Source organism: Mustela nigripes, chromosome 3, assembly GCF_022355385.1.
Source record: "Mustela nigripes isolate SB6536 chromosome 3, MUSNIG.SB6536, whole genome shotgun sequence".
Taxonomy (NCBI): domain Eukaryota; kingdom Metazoa; phylum Chordata; class Mammalia; order Carnivora; family Mustelidae; genus Mustela; species Mustela nigripes.
In genome coordinates, this window is record NC_081559.1 from 183,417,569 (window position 1) to 183,423,568 (window position 6,000).

The window sequence follows — 6,000 nt, forward strand, 5'->3', positions numbered from 1 at the left end:
GTGGAAAATTCCCCAGAAGTCTGGTCATTGTAGACATTCCATAACCAAGTGGATAATAGAAATATTCACAAAGACTTAGTTCAAAATTCCGGATGGCTACAGAAGGGGTTGTGCACATTGAATGTATGATTTCCTGCCTTTCTTTCCCTTGAAGAGTGTGGGCTGTGATTTCATAGAACGTGAAGACCCGCTCGTCAGCAAATATCCTCTCCACTCCAACTTGCATGCGCGGGTCGGTTAGTGAAACAGTGTGGATTAACGGGGAGACCATGGATAAAGAAGGCAAGTGCACATGGAATCAAACACCAATTCTTCCATGTAATGGTTGTGGGACCCTTACTCTCTTTAGGCTTCAATGTCTTATCCTGAAAAGATGAGTAAAATAATTGTTACCTCACAGAGGATTATTCTGGTGCAGTTTCTGCTAGGATGTGAGATGAACTAGAGGGGAGGATTGTGTTCAGTGAAGGAAGCGCATCAAACAAAAATGCTCTGAAAACTAAGGGCTGTAAGAGGCTGAGGCCAAGACAACTGTTTTGCCCTAAGTCAGAGTTGAATACCAATGAGAGAGGAGAATTTCCTTCTCCTCCACCCAAGGTAGTGGCCACGCTGTGTAAGGCTGGAGGGAGAGTAGAGGGGAGGCTCTTTTACATCTGTGATCTAAAATGCAGCTGGTCCCAGACACAAAGGGTCAGAGAGCCACAGGCAAAATATCAGGAGCATTGGAAATGTTTCCTCAGGAGAAGAGTCAAAAGTCATCTGTGGGTTCACAAAAGACAATCCAAGAGATCTGTGGGCCAGAAAGGGAAGATTAGGAAGGAGCCGAGTCTCATAAATTGTGTTGTTTAGGGCGAAGTCGGAAACTGTTGCTTGTTTATTGTGATCCTGGTGTGTCATCGGAAGCAATGGTGACATGCGGATTTACAAACTGCTCATCCTTGCAGCAAACAACAAATGCAATGTTAGGGTTTTTTTGTTTTTTTGTTTTTTTGTTTTTTTTTTGGAAAGGCAGAATTCTGTCCCAAAGTGCCTTACTAGGAATTAGGATTCCAGTTCCTAGACTCAGCTCTGCCCTCCCTGTGCTGCTGTGGATCGTAAACTAGGTTTTGCTGATTTGACAGTCATCTATAAAATCAATTGTTGACTTTGCTGGAGAATCCTCATCTGGAAGGTCAAGCTGTTGAATTTGGTAGTAATTCAGTGGTTGTTCTATCTGAACCTTTGGGAACCTATGTCCAAGGTTCTCGTGATGTGTTTCAGTGCACAATGAAAGGCTTCATATCTTCAGTCCTCCTAGAACAGAGGATAATCTCTCTACACAAAACCTTGCTATTAGCCCCAAACACTCAAAGAATCCATTTTATTCTGTTACACAATTTAGAACTCTGTTCTCTCAGCAAAACGTGGCTAACATAGGTCTTCCCTAAGGAAAGAAAAAATACCCTGGAGAGAAATCCCATTTTAACCAAAATATGACATGTGCACCTCAGAATGGCATCATCCCCCTACAACAAGATGTCTCACCTGTCCTATTATCCAGACCTGAATTGCTCACCAAAGGCTCTCAGTAGCCCATGGGGAAATAAAAGCAAAAACAACTTCGCTTTTCAGAGACTTTAGAGACTTTTCCTCATTTGGAGTGTGTGCAGAAATGAATTTTAAGCACAAATCTGTGCTTACTGAGCTTGAAGCAAATTGGAATCTTGACCACAAGGAATGAAGGTGGTTAATCTAATTTGAAGAGTGCATGCAAGCAAATGAGTGCCTGTGAGCTTCCTGGGACCCATGGCCTTCTTTTGCCAAATACTCGAGAGAGAGAGAGGGAGAGGAATAATGCATTCATCTTCTAAGCAGGATAGGTCTTCAAGAAATGCTGAGAGCTTGCTTCCAGCTTTAAAACAGTTTGACTGCATGGGTCTGACTTTCTGATCCTTAAAAATTACCTGATGAACATAGAAATACACTTCAATAGGTTCACAAACACTAGTAATGGAAGTCATCCAAGCTACTTTTAGCAAGCACCTACCATATGCCAAGAAATATTAAACAGATCTCTCTTTCTTTCTATATTCTCCTTCATAGACAGATATAGATATAGTTTCACACCAAGAACCCTAGGATTAGCATTACTATAGCCATTTTAAGATGAAGAGATTGAAGTTCAAAGAAGTTATAGAACTTGACATTAATAACCAGCTAGAAGATGGAAGAGTCCACCCTTAATCTCTGATCAGTCTGACTCTAAGTCAGACTCTAAAGTATCTTCTACCATTTCATCCTTCACAGCCTTGTATTGGATACAGCATATCTACAGAAATATAAAGTAAAAAACAATCCTAGTCATAGCGGTTTAATCAGTATAGTTTGGTTTAACTATACATAACTAATATATACATTAGCTAGAAATATCCCCCAAAGAAAAGAAAACGGATGGCAGTTTCCTGTGATGATTCAAAATAATAGAACAGGACTATATCCTAAAGTATGAGGTTTCACATTTGGAGGGCATTTCCTCCCAGGAGTCATTTAGGGTCTTGCTACATAAAATATGGCCCATGGACTAACGGTATTGGCATTCACCTGAGAGCTTGTAAGAATCTCAAGCTTAGTTCTATGACTACTGGATCAGAATCTGCCTCTCAACTCCAGGAGTGATCCTTATTGGCATTAAAAGTTTGGGAAGTATTGATTTAAGGACAACAAAGAATAATATGGATTGTTCATAAAACCATGGATACCCACAGATCTAGGCTTCTGGAGGGGTGTGAATTATGAAGATTTTAAAATCTTTTACAGGGGCGCCTGAGAGGCTCAGTGGGTTAAGCCTCTGCCTCTGGCTCAGGTCATGATCTGAGGGTCCTGGGATCGAGTCCCCGCATCTCTGCTGAGCAGAGAGCCTGTTTCCCTGCTCTCTCTCTGCCTGCCTCTCTGCCTACTTGTGATCTCTCTCAAACAAACAAACAAACAAACAAATAAATAAAATCTTTAAGAAAATAAAGAGAACACTATATAAATTAAAAAAAGAACAGTATATGATAAAATGACAACATGTATTGAACACTAACTCTATCTCAGGCACAGTATTAAGCACTTTGTATTTATTGTTTTATTTAATTCTTATAATAGCTCAAAAAAGTGGCCAATCAGAGGCACCTGGGTAGCTCAGTTGGTTAATCATCTGACTCTTGATTTCACTATAGGTCACGATCTCAAGGTTGTGAGATCAAGCCCCGAGCACTCAATGGAGAGTCTGCTTGTCCCTCTCCCTCTCCTTGCTTGTGCTCTCATTCTCTCTCTCCCTCTCTCAAAAATTAAAGATGGCCAATCATTATCCTCATTTTGTAGAGTAGGCACTGAAGTTTATAGATATCGATGAACATGTTCAAAGTCACTGAGCTAGTAAGAGGTGGTTCTGGGATTTGAACCCAGACAGTATGATATTAGGGCTTCCACTTTGAGTTGATTAGTGTACTATGCTGCCTCTTCAGACCAAATGAGGGAACATTCACAGGAGTCAGAAGGAGCAATGTGCTTCACGGAGGTTAGCTAGCATTTCAGTTTTCAACAAGAGCTTCACTACACCCGGGTACAACCTCCCTATCAGTTACCAGTTCTGCAGAAGGAAATTTATTAGCAATTAAATGTATTAAATTAAATTTATTACTAATTAATTAAATAGAGATTAATTAAAAAGTAAATTAAGCACAGTGATGAAGCAGTATCAATAATAATGGTGAGAATGGACATGATCTGCCTCTTGGTATGACACACTGACATAAGCCCAACCTCGCCAAAAGGTGTTTAACCTGGGGGCACCTGGGTGGCTCAGTGGGTTAAGCCTCTGCCTCGGTTCAGGTCATGATCTCAGGGTCCGGGGATCGAGTCCTGCATCAGGTTCTCTGTTTGGCAAGGAGCCTGCTTCCTCCTCTCTCTCTCTGCCTGCCTCTCTGCTTACTTGTGATCTCTCTCTGTCAAATAAATAAATAAAATATTTAAAAAAAATAAAAAGATGTTTAACCTGGATCAGATCAGAAGGGTGACAAACCCAGAGCGCTGTTATAGATTACAGGAGACTGAATAGACAAGCCAACCCAATGCTCTGGGTAACTCCTGTCTGAATCCTGAAAGGGGTGATGGTGGCAGAGATACCTATAAGTGGTTATGGACACAGTTCAGGATATATGATTTGGAACAGTCTGTATCTTAAGTAATAGAATTTTAGTGGTGTTGAATTAACTGAGTGTGACCATTGTATTCTAATTGTGCAGAATGAGTCCTTGTTCTTGGGCTGTAAATGCTGAAGGCTTTGGGGTTTGAGAATGATTTACATATGTTTCTTCTTACATGGTTCAAAAATAGAGGAGCAAGATAAATCAGATGTGGCAATATGTTAATTTGTGACTCCAGATGAAATAAATATGGGTGTTCGTTGTACTATTTTTTGACTTTTCTATAGGTTTAAAACTTCAAATTTAATATTTGGGAAAAAGTGAATTTGGGATGATTCAGTATTATTTCAGTAAAATAATGTCACTGGAGTAAGAAAAAGGATAGCGTGTGGTGGGGAAGAGATGTATAAGGATGAGGAGCTAGGGAGAGAGTCATGCTTGGAAGACCATAAACTACCAGCAACTTCGGTGAGACAAAGGTAGGTCACCTGCCATTGAATGTCATCTGTATGTATTTGGAAGTATAAAATTGCAACCTACAGAGAGATCTCTGCTGACTTTGGTGGGTTTGTTAGCCCTGCTCTGCTATCCTTGGTGGGTAGTTGACACTTAAGTCCCAGGATTCCCCCAACACCGTTCATTTTGAACCAATATCCCCAAGCATCTTTTGCCTCAACCCAGAAATGTTTGGGGAAGTTCCTCATGACCCCCAACCCACTTTTTTTTTGTTGAAGAGTTTGTCCTGGGCAGTCACATTTGTCCCACTTTACGCTCACCCATAGCCACAGGGACTGTATGATTAGACCCCTAAACTGAGCTAGATCAGTCAGATTTCTCTCCCAGGGATATGAAACACAGAGAAATGAATCTGTTCTGGAGAATCTGAGCTGAAAAATAAACCATGTAGGACTAGAGCAAATTATGGCCAAGAGTATGCTGTAGCTCTAAGGAAACAGAAACCATAACGCACAGAGAGAGGTACTCATCGGCAGAGAGGAGAATGGAGAAGGTGTGTGGAAAAATACAGGTGAGAGACTTAAGTCCCCAGAGAATCAGAAACAACATATCTTTTGCATCATCCGAAGGATTCTTTTTTTTTTTTTTTTTCATACAAAGGATTCTTAACTCCTACCTCCATCGCCCATTGGCCTTCACTTCCTCCTCACCTACCCCTGGGAATCCTCTCTTCCTCCCTTCTCTGAACTAATAATTACCTAAGTTTCATTCCTCTAGCAGGCAACATCCCAAGCCCGAAAATATTCAACCCACTCTCCCCATCCCTTCGTTCAATCCCTGTCTCTGAGGCAGCCCTACACCTGGGCTCACTTGAAGAGCGACATGATTTATTTTACTGTTTCCTTCGTTAATGTACGGATTGGTGGGATATTTGTTCTGTTTCCAGTATACTCATTGCCTTAGGGATTCTAGAGGGCCAGGGACAGGAGCTGCACTACTTATGTTTTTATTATAAAAGTAATACATGTTGATAATAGAATTCTTGGGGAGAAATAGAAAAGGTGAAAGAAGAAAAAGAAAAATCATTTATAATTCTATCATCCAGAGATAAGTCCTATTAATATTTGGGTTTATTTCTTTCAAGTCTTTTTAGACTTAACAGTATAATTCAGATTACATAGCACATACAATTTTGAACCCTCATTTCCATTACGTGGAAAGCATTTGCCTGTATATACATATTTTTTTAAGATTTTATTTATGTATTTATTTGAGAGAGAGAAAGCGACAGTGCACAATAAGAGGCATGGAGGAGCAGAGGGGGAGTGAGAGAAAAGAATGTCAAGCAGACTCAGTGTTGAGCACGGAGTCTGAT